This window comes from Alligator mississippiensis, chromosome 2 (genome assembly GCF_030867095.1).
Source record: "Alligator mississippiensis isolate rAllMis1 chromosome 2, rAllMis1, whole genome shotgun sequence".
NCBI classification, from domain to species: Eukaryota; Metazoa; Chordata; order Crocodylia; family Alligatoridae; genus Alligator; species Alligator mississippiensis.
The window spans coordinates 193,973,773-193,988,021 of record NC_081825.1 but is presented as its reverse complement, the minus strand read 5'-3'; the positions used below and the strand labels follow the sequence as shown (position 1 = coordinate 193,988,021).

At 40.0% G+C, this 14,249-nt stretch overlaps 1 protein-coding gene and 1 long non-coding RNA gene across 15 annotated transcripts in view; one reads left to right on the top strand and one right to left on the bottom strand.

Annotated features, from left to right (window-relative positions):
* The window catches only part of LOC132248691 (uncharacterized), a 43,688-nt gene extending 41,850 nt beyond the window's left edge, over window positions 1–1,838 (top strand). Inside the window, exon 2 of the long non-coding RNA XR_009460021.1 lies at window positions 1,529–1,838. This is a non-coding gene — a long non-coding RNA (uncharacterized LOC132248691). The remainder of the gene's footprint in view (window positions 1–1,528) is intronic.
* The window catches only part of SOX6 (SRY-box transcription factor 6), a 532,213-nt gene that overhangs the window by 31,659 nt on the left and 486,305 nt on the right, over window positions 1–14,249 (bottom strand). The gene's annotated exons all lie outside the window — the stretch shown is intronic.

Sequence of the window (14,249 nt, the reverse complement as noted above, 5' to 3'; positions counted from 1 at the left end):
GTTTATTGTGCAGTGAAATGTAGTGTAGTTTCGAGCTGACAATATCCATCAACATAGGGCAATATGCTGACTGCTGGGCCAGATGAAGACATACATTACCCTGAGAGCAAAACACTCATTCAGAAATGACAGTGTCTTCTCTTGAGGATCACTATGGTAATTTATGATGCCTCCAATACCATTACTTTACAACTGACACCGATTTGGCAATTTATGTACTTACATGTGTGCACATAAAAGACGACAGGTTTGTGGCAAATGTAAAATGCAAAAAAAAAAAAAAAAATTAATATTATTCAAAGTTAACTACTGTGCCATAGGTATGCAACCATTTACAGATGGTTACTACTGCCATGTGCTCTCTTTCTCTCTCTCTCGCAATAGGGAACAGCATTTTTTGCTGAGTGCAGATCTGCATATAGAACCAATTCAAGCTGATTAGAGTCTATGGAGCCTTTTCAAAGGTTTCAATGATCCTTGGATCTGAACTTTCATATAATCATTATCTCAAATACAACACATTTATTTTAAAATGATAAGACTTAACTAGGGTTTCCTACATTACAGTGTTTCCAAATGTATGATTACTCTATCCTTAAAAATGGCAAAATTTGCAACAAATATTTTTCACAGCACATTATTCAAGCATTTATGGTGCTGTTGGCAAATAAAAAAAATGGAATTTTTTTTTCTATATAAAATTGCAAAAATATTCAACAAATTATTTAACAAGCTGTATTACTGGTAAGAAAAGAGGAGGAGGACAGCCCAATCCAGCTGTTTAATATTATTATTTTGCACTTTTTATCTTCTGAAATATGTTTCTTCATTGCAGCTAGTGAGTTTATCTCCAGGTCTTTCTGCTAAGATTTTGGTTTAGTCCTTCAGCTGTGATGTCAGACAAATAGAGCTTTGGCTGATATCAGGACTATAAATTAGATCTATTTGGAGAGATTAGAATCTGGAGTAGGAAGATTTAAAAAACCCAGAATACCATCAATTTATTTTACTTTAATATTTTTTGATAGAAAACAATCCTTAATTGGAGTAATAAATTACATTGCAAAAAGACCACAAAGCTCGAGTTGCATCTGCTCTGAGCAAGTCCACACTTGAGGGATTTGAGAAGGCAGCCAAAAAAATAGTTGAGCTTTTCAGTGCTCAGTCTCTGAGAGAATATTTGCTACTTGGCCCAAGGGCTGTCACAAAAGAATGTGTGCAAAATGAGTTTCTGCAAATAATTAAAAATCACACCACCCGTCCTACCTGTCTCCCAACTCCAAGAGTATGTTCAACACAGAACGTGCTTGTTTTCAACAGACATTGTAATAGAGAACAAATGTCATAATAGCCGTTTAGCTTCAAACGAAGGTCCTCATGATATAAAACACAGAGATGTACACTTTTGAAACCCACAAGAATAAGACTTTGTACTGCAAGTCAGTGCTAGGACACTTCAACCTGTCAACCACCTATCAAATAATGATTTTGCTCTTTTTAAAAAATGAAATCTTCATATTTTCCCAAGGAGGAAGCAACCATGACCACCTGAAACCTGAGATCCTGCTCCTGCCTTTGTTTCAAGGTAATTTGCATCATCACAGATCCTCACAGATCGTGAGAGGCTCCATACCAGCTATGAACTGACTGCCCAGAAAAGTTTTCCATCTATTGACTTCTCTGTGAAATCCTATGAAATATGAACTTTCATTTCTACCCAGGAGAACTTTTACAATCTTTTCTCCAATGCCTGATGAAGGGGGTTTGTGCCCGAAAGCTTGCAATTAAAGAATTTTTTTCCAAAAATCTTGTTGGTCTAATAAAAGATATCAGCTCTACTATGAGTCCTGATTACCTTTGCACATGCATACATTTTCAATAAGTTTTTTTTCAAGCCACGTTCCTGTTTTGTGCTGATTTTTACAATAGTGATTGGTCCAGAAAGGAAAGAGAGGCTGTTATGAAAGGGAGGTATGGATTTTAGTTCTGGCTCATAACAAAAATTTCCTCAGCTTTCTAATCAAATCCCCTTCTAAAAAAATATGAAAAAAATAAACTTGCAACTAGGAGAGAAGTTAAAACAATTGTTTCTCTGTGATGACTAATAGGCCATTTGCTAGTTTCTGTTCCTAATACAGTTACAGAAAGGGAGTTTGACTTCCAGAATAAGGAGTTTGGTTGGGATTCAAAATTATTGCAAACGCAGTAAGCTTTGGCTGCCCTAATGGCTTAGTTGGCAGGAAAATCTACTCCTCAGCCCAGGAGAGGCTGGGGCTATACTAAAAGTGACACTTCCAGCTTCTGAGGGTGTGGGGCTGCTTTCCTTTCCAACTTTCAGGCTCTGCTGAGACATGGATGCAGTGATACAAAACAAAGAGCAGACTGAAGGAGAGTGATTACTTTAAATCTACAGTGTACAACTCCCTTGGGGGGGGGGGGACCTGGGTTCAGGACTAGTCTATAGACTACATACAGTCAGAGAACAGCACAAAATGAAGGGAAGCCAGAAAACCCAAATGGCCCTGATCCAGCTAAGCACTTAAACCTGCACTCAATTTTGAGCACATGAAAAATCTCCATTCAAGTCATTTTTAAAAATCTCTTTCAACTGGAAGATGCTAAATGCTTTCCAACAGGGCTCACAGGGGAGAAGGCAGGCACTTAGGATATACAAAGACTGAGAAAGAATTTGATCAGTCTCTGACCAGGAGGGTGAAGAAAAGACTTCTCATGTAAGGAAGATGTTATGATACTGATGTATTTGTATTTTCTCTATATCTATGTGTGTGTCTTTTCTTTTAGATGGTAAATGTTTAAGGTAGGGACCATCTTCTAGTCTCTGGCTGAAATACTTGCTCCATTGAAATTGTATCACAGAACTTCCACTGACTTTAAAAGGACTAGAATTGTACCCTATATTTGTACAGTGCCAACTACAATGGGACCTGAAGGTTTAAGGTCCAACCAGAGTGTAGACAATAGTAATAGGGAGTGGGGAGAAACAAAAAGGATAAGAGAACAGAAGAAAAAGAAGATAAAAGAAAAGACAAGATGACATTTTCATCAATCTATTTTTCTCATTCACCATAATCCTTCATTTCCTGGCTGCCAATCCACATCAAACATTGTAAATTTCTTTCAGCCCTTCCCTTAGTGTGCTGTTCCCTTGATACTCTTTTCTAAAAGGGCATCTTGTAGCAATATGCCCAAGACCCAAAATACACTAGTCTTTATAGACTTCCATGACATTCTTTGATGACCCTTAGTCATCTTCTATAGAAATATATTGTTGGTGGGATATATAGAAACAAAGGAAATCACTGCTAAAATCTTGGCATAAAGATGGATGCAGCTTTCAGCAGTGGCAGAAAGCTATTACATGATGGCTGTTTGTAAGGATGAGTTGCTGGGCCCTGTCCATTCCTACTCAACACATGGGCACATCATTAAAAACTCCACCCTGTCATGAACCTAGAAACTAAATAGCACTATTAGTCTTAGTTATAACAGAATGGTCAAACACCGGATGATCCTGGAAACTGGAATTACCAATTTACTGTACAAAATGGATTCTTCTAGAATATGGGCATGGCAGAAAAGCAAGGTAGAGTGGGGGGAAAAAATCCTGATTTTGCAATTTGCTGTTCTATATTTTTGCTGTAGGCTGCTGTCTCTATTACAACTGCTCTGATTCTTTTTACAACCAGTAAAAACTTGTAACATCTGCATCTGGGTGCCCTGCCAGCAGACTGGTACAGGGAAAGACCTAGGGGTAACATTCATCTTCCTCAATTAGCCTTTGTCTGCCTTTTACATCTTTATTCTCCTTCTCTCCCCATCCACCTTCAGATGACTCTGATATACTTTATTACCAGCAGGCAAGGTTGAATAAACGGGCACTCCAAGAGCTATTGTTAATACAGGAGTGTCTCTCTCTAACACTGATAACAAATTAAAGAAATCACTAGCTCCAGGGCTAAGAGGTCTGTGATCTGTCTGAGCTACAAGTATCCTGCATGGCAGTACCTGGTCATTCATTGGGCTACCTCACTCCAAATGCAAAACAAATATTATTCAGGTGGCTTTCCAACATTTCTTACAAACTGCACTGAGAAAAGTATTTGATTTATGAAATTTACTGTAATAATTACAGGGACTCTAAGATATTTTACCTGCAGAGGTGCTAAAACATGCTAAGTAAACACTAATAATTGAAAATATACGGTGGTACAGGTTAAACTTGCTACATTAATTCCATACTCAGTTATATTCTGAGAGTGTTACTGCAGATAAGGCTTCTATTTTTCCTATTAGAGACTCCATTCTCTTCAAACATCAACAAGAAGAACCAAAAGGGAATTCCCTAAGGTCAGTTCTGAGGAAACATAAACCTCTAATTCAATAACTCTGCTACTGCACTGAAAAAGGCCTTATTATTGCAACATCCATATGGAGTCAATTGGACATTAATGACTAATCAATCCCTCCCCTTTCTATTCTACTTATAGTGTCACAAACCATGTTTAGATTAGCCCATTTCCTGCTTAGGATCGCTCAAGATGTCTTTTGTTCTTTCAGGGCTGGCCTGATGGAGGCAGCTTAAACAAACACACGACCCAAGTGGTGCAGGAGTTATAAACTGCCATATGTGAATGAACAAAGGGGCCATACTAAAGCCTTTTGTGGTATTTGTTAATGTTTTTCATCTGAGCTTAAAAAGACCTAATGACTTTGCGGTGAGCTGATGCATGTGGCTCGTGGCTTTGCAAAATGAAGGAAATTCTAGCCAGTTATATATCAGTTATGTATTTTCCAGAGTCCCTTGTTTTCAGTTTTGGTAGCAGAGAGTTTACTTTTTAAAATTATATTTACTTTACAGAGGCAAGTAGAATTCTTTATCTTGATTAAAACAGAGCACCAATGCACTAAAACACCTATCAATTGTGTAGGATTTTTTTCTCTCCATTAAAAAGGGACTAAAACTAAAAGTGTAATATTATTTTTTGTATATAAAGTCAAATTGTGTCCTCTCACCAGTATTCAGTGCTGATTTTTTACCTGGATCTTACTAAACTCTGAAGCAATAGTTTTCAATAAGTTATTATCCCCTCCACACACAACAGCAAGCCATGGCTAACTCCACAAGATTGTAATGAGACAAACCCCCCAAATGCAACTACATTCCTGATGCACAAGCAGGTTAGATTTCTTGACCACATTTATAGTTAAACTAACCCTTATTTAAAAAGTGGCAAAGTATACAGCAGAAAATGAAGTAGCCATGAATAAAGAAATGGGTTAAATTAATGTTCAGAGTCTCATTTAATCCCACAATACTAAAGAGATCCTCTTTGTGCTGTAACACAAATGGAATGAGAAATTAGTCTATGGAGACCTGTGAAACATCTTGGTACAAAGGATACAGAAGCATCCTTGCCTTTTATTTTGGGAAGTTAACAAACTATAACAGTAACTTTTTACTCACATGCACTCAAAAATACTTTACAAACAAGCCTGACAAGCCCTTCTTAAGGTAGGTATTACTGATGGATAGAGAGAGGCACACAGGATTTGAGGTTTATGTCACTTGCCCAGTGCCAGCAGATAGAGCAGCACAGTCAGAACTCCGTCACCAGATCTATCTACTTTCTAGATTTATCTACCTTTCTCCACCCACTGATACAATTGTTTTCATTTCATATTTGCTTTTCAATTGACAAAGTAATAACTCTCAAAGGTGAGATGTATGGATAAAAGCATTTTATAATCCAGAATATATTATTATTGTTATTGTTGCTGATGCTGCTGTTATCAATGTCCCAAGGACTTTACAATAACTTCTTTAGAACACCTACTGATAATGTTTTAATAATGATAAGCCATCATTATTAAAACATTAATTAGATGCAAATCAAAACAATATGTGATATTGAGACATTTTATGTGACGTCACTGTGGTTCTTTAAGAAACAATATATCATCAGGGAACTGTTACCAGCACAATTTCAAACACTTCCTAGCACAACAATTTCTAAAGCACAATGTTGCTTTAAAACATTGGGGCTAATTCTGCAGTCTTTTATTAGACCAGATATTAAAAAGATAAAGCTTGGATTGTTCTTTTTCTTTGTAATAAGGCTCACAGGACCAGACCTTTTGTAATATGTTGGCCACTGTATTCATTTTTAAATGGAAAACAAAGGATGGCAATTTACCCTCGTGAGTAATAGGAACACAACTTGAAATTTGACCTACAAGTTGCTTAAGTTGGGGCTGAAATACAAAAGGATCCAAAACATACAAGTTTGCTAGCCGCTATGCAGCACAGCCATGACCTAAAATAGTTAAACTATAATTGTGGTTTATAGAGGAAAATTTTGTGTTGACAAACTGGGAGAGAGGCTGCCAGTAGAAACTCCCTAACATTATGTCCATCGTGGAATCACTGTCACTATCTAGGAAATGCACAATGCACAGTGTGCCAAAAGATTTAAAATCTATATTGGAATCATTACATTAATGGCTCGTTTACGATATTCAATCCTCATCTCATTTTGACACCTCCTAGCATATAACGTCATTCTATGTATTACTATTAGTAATTCCCTTCCACTCAGTGTTTGCCATTCTCACTTGTCATAACACATCTATAATTAAATTGCAAGCACCTAGGGCTAAGGTATGTGTGTCTTGTTTCTTTCTGCTTGGTCCATTTTGTGGATAATATTAATGATTAGTAATATAATTACATAGAAAAAAGAGAAGCAGCAAGAGTGATGGGAGGGAATGAGTTCAGTGTTAACAATTGTTAGAAATGTTTAGGGGTAATTTTTTAATGAGTTGCACCTGTCGGGCAAGAATTTGTGGGTGATAACAGGAAGCTGTGCATGCAGAATTAGCTGCATGCCAAAATGCCCTTTCACAGTGACCCAATTTATGCAGGATTTTGCAGTAAAATAGTTGTTCACATAAGCTTTGCAAGTACAGGTTTTGCCGGTGCCTTTGAAATGTTACCCTTCCTTTATAGCTACCCTGTTACCAACATATAATAATGCTGGTAATAGTCCTGAAAATACAGAAATGTTTCCAATGCATAGTACAGACCAAAAGTCTGTAAAATTAAATTTGAGAAAAAAATGAAGAAACATCTCTAGTCTGAAAGCCAAATTCTAAACTGGACAAATGACTGGAGCTAAGTGCTCAGTGTATGAACAGAGGAGGAAAGAAGTGACTCTAAACCATTTTTCTATTTCCAAGACCTTGAGGCCAGTGAAGAACAAAAATTCCTGTTGTGTAAGTTAGAGCAGCAAAGATTGTACCAGGTGAACTAGCTCCTTTACCCAGACTTAACCAGAGGGCCCAATACTTTATTCCTAACCTGAAGCTGCCCCATCCTCTGTCCACGTCAAGATCTGGGAAGCAGGGGATATAGGGTATGTCTACATGTGCAATGAATGCCTGGATTTTCTTTGCAAAACATTCAGGTGCATTTAACTGCACCCCTGCATGCATGTGAGCATGTGCCCATTGAGAACAAATTTGTTCCTGACAGGAGCAGTTCACTCCAGAGCTGCTCCTGCCCTGCTTTGTCCCCTCACCCTCTGCAGCAGCCAGGGGGAACTCTAAGTTCCCCCAGGTGCCAGCCTGGGGCTACCAGGGGGCATGGGGGCTTTTCTGAGTCCCCACAGGGTGGGGGAGATCTCTCTTGGCAGCTGGGACTGCTGCATCTCAGACACATGGAGAGTGGGTCAGGACCTGATCTCCACGTGGCTGGGATGCAGAGATCCTGGCTGCCAGGACAGACATCCCAGTCATGTGAGAATCAGGACAGGTCCTGATTTCCACAGCTGCCCCTGCAGCCAGCACAACTCCCTTCCTCTCCCCACACATTGGGGCTTAGCCAAGCAGCAGCAGCCCAGCTGCGGCCTGGGCTGACCAGGAGCAAATTGCTCCCAGTCAGCACTTATACATGCGCTACTGTACAGTGACTAATGTGCCATTAATCCAACACCTTTATTTCCTGATACTAGCGCATAGCACGTTAACCTAGTTTACTGCACAGTAAGTCCTTTACACATGTAGACGGTGATGCTTTACTGTACGTTAGATTAGTCTAATGCATAGTACGCGTCTTGTGTAGATATGTCCATAAAGATGGTTTTAACACTAGCTGAAATTTACTTGGTGCTGGGAAATTCTCAGTGACCTGTCTGAGGCAGCCTGGAGTCTCTTTTGCAATACCAAAGCTCTCTTAGGGAGAGCACAGGAACAGGCCCATGGAGTTTTCATTGACATCAGTGGCAGTCCCACATGTACCTCCAAGAGTATTTTGGCCCTATATGGGTGCATCTATACATGATATTTATGTGTAGCAATGAACTATGGCACATATTGCACAGGAGCTTATTGCTCCCAGGCACCACATTTAAACAGGCACCTAGCGCTGCAGCATGTCGAGCTGGATCAGAGCAGCCCCAGCTGGAAGGGGGCTCCAGGGGTCAGCCTGACAGCCTGGGGCTGCTCCAACCTGTCTCAATGTACTGTGGAGGGGCTGGCTGGGGCACGAGAGTGCTCCAGTGTGGGGCTAGCTGGCAGGCAGCCCCTGGACTGAAACACCCTCATGTCCCAACCAGCCCTGTCAGCAGCATCTACACATGTGTTGCTGTGCACTAAAAACCTCTACTTCAGGATAGTACTTGTATTTACATGTGCTAACCTGCAGCAGAGTTTATTAGTTTATTGCAGCCTAATAGGGTCACAGATGTAGATGTTGAGATACTTATGGCAGAACTAATTAGGCAGCTCTGCAGTAAATGTCTTGTGTAGACATGCCCTATTGGCACAGAAAGTGCAGCTCCTCACTGTAACACAGAACATTTTGCAAGAAGCACTGTGAGTTATAATGATCCCCCAGACCAAACAAAAGTTCACTATTGGTTCCAGGGGGAGCAGAATCTAACTGCTGCCTGCCAGCCTGCAGCCATTTTCCCCTTACAATGGCCCCTTCTCCCTTGCAGCCTGTCCCTGTTTTCAGAATGGGAGGGAAGAAAGGGAGCAGAGGGAGCTCAGTCTAAGGGTTCCCCAGCCGGCACTGGAGGCTACAGTAGGTGAATGGACGCCCCCTCACCTCAGGGGGTGGGTCCAATTCACCCTTCCCACCCTCCAGTGGGGACTGAAAAAAAACCCAGACTGAATTCCTCAGCTCCCTATCCTCTCTCCCATTCTTAAAATGGCTTGGAGGCAGGCAGACACAAGTTACAGAAGACACTATATTTTGAAACATCTTAATCTGAAACCACATACAATGAGAGTTCAGATTTTCACCCAATCACCCATCTTTGAAGTGGTGTGCAGCCATGCCCTCTGTTTGGTCATGGCTATAGACGACTTTTTGTGGCCAGTTTGGGTGCAAATTGTCACTTCTGTCTGTGCCCTACGTGTGCAAAAAAATCCTTAAAACCACTGATCTAGTATATTTTTTTGCTCTCTTTGCTTAAAAATAGCTGAACTGACTACTTTCAACATTTGCAACAATAATTTTCCCATGGGATGAGATTTCCTATGCAAAGCTCCAGCCTAGAGTTACTTTTTACAGCCTTGTTCTAAATTCCTGAAAATAATGTTTACTATATAATGGAAATTGTGACAGGCCCTTAACTATAGCTGTGCTAATGGGCACCTCTATATAATACTCAAGGCATTGTAACAGTGCCTGTATAATATTAGCAATTCTGCTGTAATCATTTTTCACATAAAGGCGCTATTATAAAAGTATCATTTACTGTAGCTGAAACAGCAAATGAGAAACCCTTAAGTTTAGCAGTAGGAAAAAAATACAAGAAGACAGTTGAAAATCCAAAGGTAACACTTATGCAGGACTCCCAGATTTATGATTTTGAAAGTGAGAACTGTACTGTATATTAAATATTAGTGTCTGGAGAGGAGCAGTTTTCAATGCAGTTGGGAAATCGGTCCACACCCCCACAGCTCAGATTTTTCATCATTCAAGGTGGGAGTTCCACCTATAAAATTTTATGTGGGTATTGGCAACAGCCACTTCCATAAAGTAGCTGCCATCAGGAAAGCAATGGGACAGTCCTTAAAGGCTGAGGGCTTGAATCCCCTCTCATTTACAGGCACTAGTGGGATTCTACTGACCTCAGTGGAGTGTTTTCCAATTTACATCACAGTGCAAGGGATCAGAGTCAGGCTCTGGGTCTTGGCTAAGCCAACTGAAATATGGCCCTTCAATCTTTTCTCCCAAGTTCCTGACATGTTATTAGTTATCCTGGTCAATGCAGGCACAATCAGGTAGGTGTCCAAGCGCTAAAAATGGCAACCACAATTACTGAGGACCACAACTTAACATCAGGCCATATAACTTAGCTATCAAGAAGTTATTTCATCTTTAAGTAATACACACTTGGAGTTTTGTTTATCAAAGACTGGAAAGGAGACTACTGGGGAACAAAGGTTCCAAAGTTTGAGGTTTCTGCATTCTTTCTGGAAACACTTCTTTGTTTTCAGACAGCTTTCACCATTTCCCGATTTTCATCTTTCCTTTCTCAACTGCCATAGCAACTATTACAAATATTTATGTGCGACAAATACTGGCACAGGGAGGCATTCTTTCCTCCAGTATTTATGAAGCACTGTCACAAAAGTAGATGATGTTTTGTCATGCATGTACTACCCACTGTTTACACCTCAGCATAGTAGGGTGTTAAACAAGGTTACCTCATAGTTTTGGATTGTGTTGGCAGCTTGCCAAGATTGATCTGCTTGCCTAAAAAATTGCTCTGTCTCACTTACCTCTCCTCAGCAGGTCAAGTTTGACTGTTTGTACAGTTTAAAAGAATTGTTTTACAAGTGGATTTTTGCTGCCACTCTTTTGCAAGACCACTTGGCTTATAAAGTGGGAGGATGCAATGGGCATTGTTTTCCACCTGCATCAGCACTGTTTTGGAGATATGGTAAATACATCTCTTTGATCATGAACAGACAAATATGCACCTCAATCTAGTTTGCATTTTTCTGTATACTGATGAAAACTGCATTGAATCAGAAACAGACACGTAGTTCTCTTGGGGCAGCTAACAAACTAAGCAGCTACTACTCTGCCTTAGTGCTAGACAAAGGGGAACCAGGTAAAAGCTTGTTTGCCTTCGGCAAGATGTAAAGAAAGATATAAAGAAACAAAACTTAAAGCAAAGGAATTCACATTAGTAAAGTTTAACTCCTGATTCTTTCCAGGGGATTTCTCTGCAAGGTTGGTAAAGTCATGCAGTTCAGGGGTCCACTACATTATTACACAAATGTGTCCTATATCAGTCTATACCAAATGACCAAACTGCCCAAATAATTTGTATGCTGGGGTAGGACTCTCTTAGTCACTCCTTTTAGATTTATACCACTTGGTATAAATATCCATTTGACCAGGGCCTCTCACCTGGGTCTGCTATAGGCATGATAAGGGCACAGATCATTAGTTGCATACTCATACTTTCCTGTTGATGCTATTCTGCTTTGTATAATTTAAATATTCAGTGGGTCACAGGGCAACCAACTCAACACCCTAATGATTAGGACACTTATCTAGGATGTGGCAGACTGAGAGTCAGGTCTCTGGTCTGGGTCTGGATCTCCCATACGTACAGTGAGTGTCCTAACCATTAAAATATTATATCGTCCCAGGTTGGAGCTGGTTCGTCTCTCTCTCTCTCCCCACCCCAACCCCCCCCATCCCCATTTCCCCTTTCACTAATGTTTTCATGGTGAGAAGGAAGACAACCGAAGGGCTTAAACCATCATTTGGGGGATGGCAACTTGTGCTCCTAGCTTTCTGGCCTGGAAGAATGTGGAGGAACAGAAGGGAAGGAGACAAACATGTTAAGGTGTCCTCGTAAAGACACAGGAGGCAGCACAGGGTAAGGTCCATTTCCTCGCTGATCATTTTTCCCTGCAGGTTGAACATGCTCATGAGAAGCTGGCTAGGATGCTCCTTCTCATAACTGTAGAATGTACTCGCTGAACACAACTAGGACTCTAACAATAGGATAGGCAAACATAAAATCACACCGAATTAAGAGAGGACAGGAAAAGGAAAAGCCATAAATACCAACAGGATTTGACTTCATATAGTAATAGGATTTCTGCAGTAAGGAGAAGAATTTCACACAAGCTGTCCCAAATAGTGAAAGGTGAGGTTATACAGATGGTATGGTATAAGTAACTATAGATTGTGACTACTGCACTATTTGTTCTTTGCACTAATACAACACTCTCTATCCAATAGTTTCCATTTCATTTATCCATATTAATTTAGCACCATTGTACTTCCACAAGATTGTCATGTTTAATCTGGAGTATAACTAGGGGTGGGTAAACAGGGCTCCAATACTGGGTGCTGATTTTGAGGGGAAGCATTAGAGTGGCAGCCCCTGGGAATCCCATGTGTTGGCTGCAGCATCCATTCTTCCAGGAGTCCTTGCCCCTCAGCACCTCTCACACAAACGCTCTCCAGCCCTATCATCCCACACTTCAGTATCTCTACCCAGAGCACCAGAATACAAGTAGCCAGTTATACCTCTGTGTATAATAATTCTCTTTTTATGGATGGGAAAACCAAGGCCCAGATAAGTCCAGTCTCCCATGTCAGGTCAAACAACAAAAGTGAAGCAGAGCCAAAGACGCAATGCATAAACGTTGCGTGGAGCCCATAGGCTAATCAAGAAAACTGCAATTCTTTTAATAGATCAAATTCTTTAGCATTGGTCTCTAATGGGATTTAAACCAATGGCTATCAGAACTATACTCCCTGTATTAAAATGGAACCATCATCAGCTGCCTATAGACGTGTTTCTATGTTTCTGCAAGTCTCCATTCATTAATAGGCCTATTTCCTTCACACGAATAAAGTATTTTGATCACAAGCCCACAAATATAAGGAGCTGTTCCACTACAGGTTATCCTCGGCACACATTGCACTAAAGAGTATGGCATGTACATACACTACAAGATATGCGATTCAAAAGAAACTGCCTAGTGCCTAACACCAAATGGGCATCTACGTGAGGAATCTTTGTTAGGATTTGAACCAAGAAAAAGCTCTCAGAACCTAGAACCCTATACTCATAGAGACAGGAATTGATTTAAAAGAAAACTATTGAAACAGTGCAAACATGGCTGCTGTTGATCTGTATTCCACTGCAGCTTGGCCAACACCTGTGAACAGGGAAAAACTGTGTCAGAGTCATGCTTAAAAAGTGGGTTTCAATGTAGGCTTGTTTTAAACGTGTTTTTGTCCTGTCCTTGCTGATTAGCTGTATTACTACCAATCCCAATCGCTACCAATTAAATTAATTAGCCTGGCCCCTACAATTCAAGTGAATATTACAATAAATTATAATTATTTGGTTCATTTGATCTGTCCCTTGGTTTCAGGGCCTTTACTATGAATTCAATTCATATTTTCAAGCTCTGCTCAGCCAGAAACCTTTACTTCTTTTAACTGAAAACAAAGATTTCTAGTCAATACAAAGAATCTGGGAGCTGGGGATTCTAAAAAAGCATTATACATTGTTACAGTTGGCAACACTTGAGTCCTGTGTGGCGCTACCTAGAGGGGGTGCAAGATTGGCAGCCACCATCACTACCACTGGTGCCCAGGCAGTCACCACCACAGTTGTAACATTAATGGGGAATCTGCACATACTGCGAGGAGATAACACCTTAAACTGTTAAACCTAAGTCTAGCACATCCTTCCATATGTCTTGGGATCTCAGTAGAGCCAAATATAATGAACTTCAAGACTTACAATATCCTAGTCCTTGACTTAAAAAAGAATTTTATAACTACTTGAGGATCAATAAACAAGTATTAAAAGAATTAAAAGAAAAATATTGCTTTGGGCTTTTGAAAGTGAGACCAATGCCACAATTGGAATTCCATGCATTTGTACCAGTGTAACCAGTAGAGAGAAACCTTGCCCAATATTAGTATACTGGCACACAGAATAGAGCAATGAATGAGGGTCTGTTGGCATTTCCTATAATAAACAATGTTGCTGGGCCATAAACATGATTTTTTGATGCACAAAGGGATTATATTTAGAATATTTACCTCAGAAATAATGTTGTCTTAATATGAAATGCTGATAAAATCGCAGACAAGGTTCCTTGGGTGAACCTGATATCTTTTATTAGACCAACCCAAATATTTGGAAAATAATTATTAAGCAAGCTTTCAG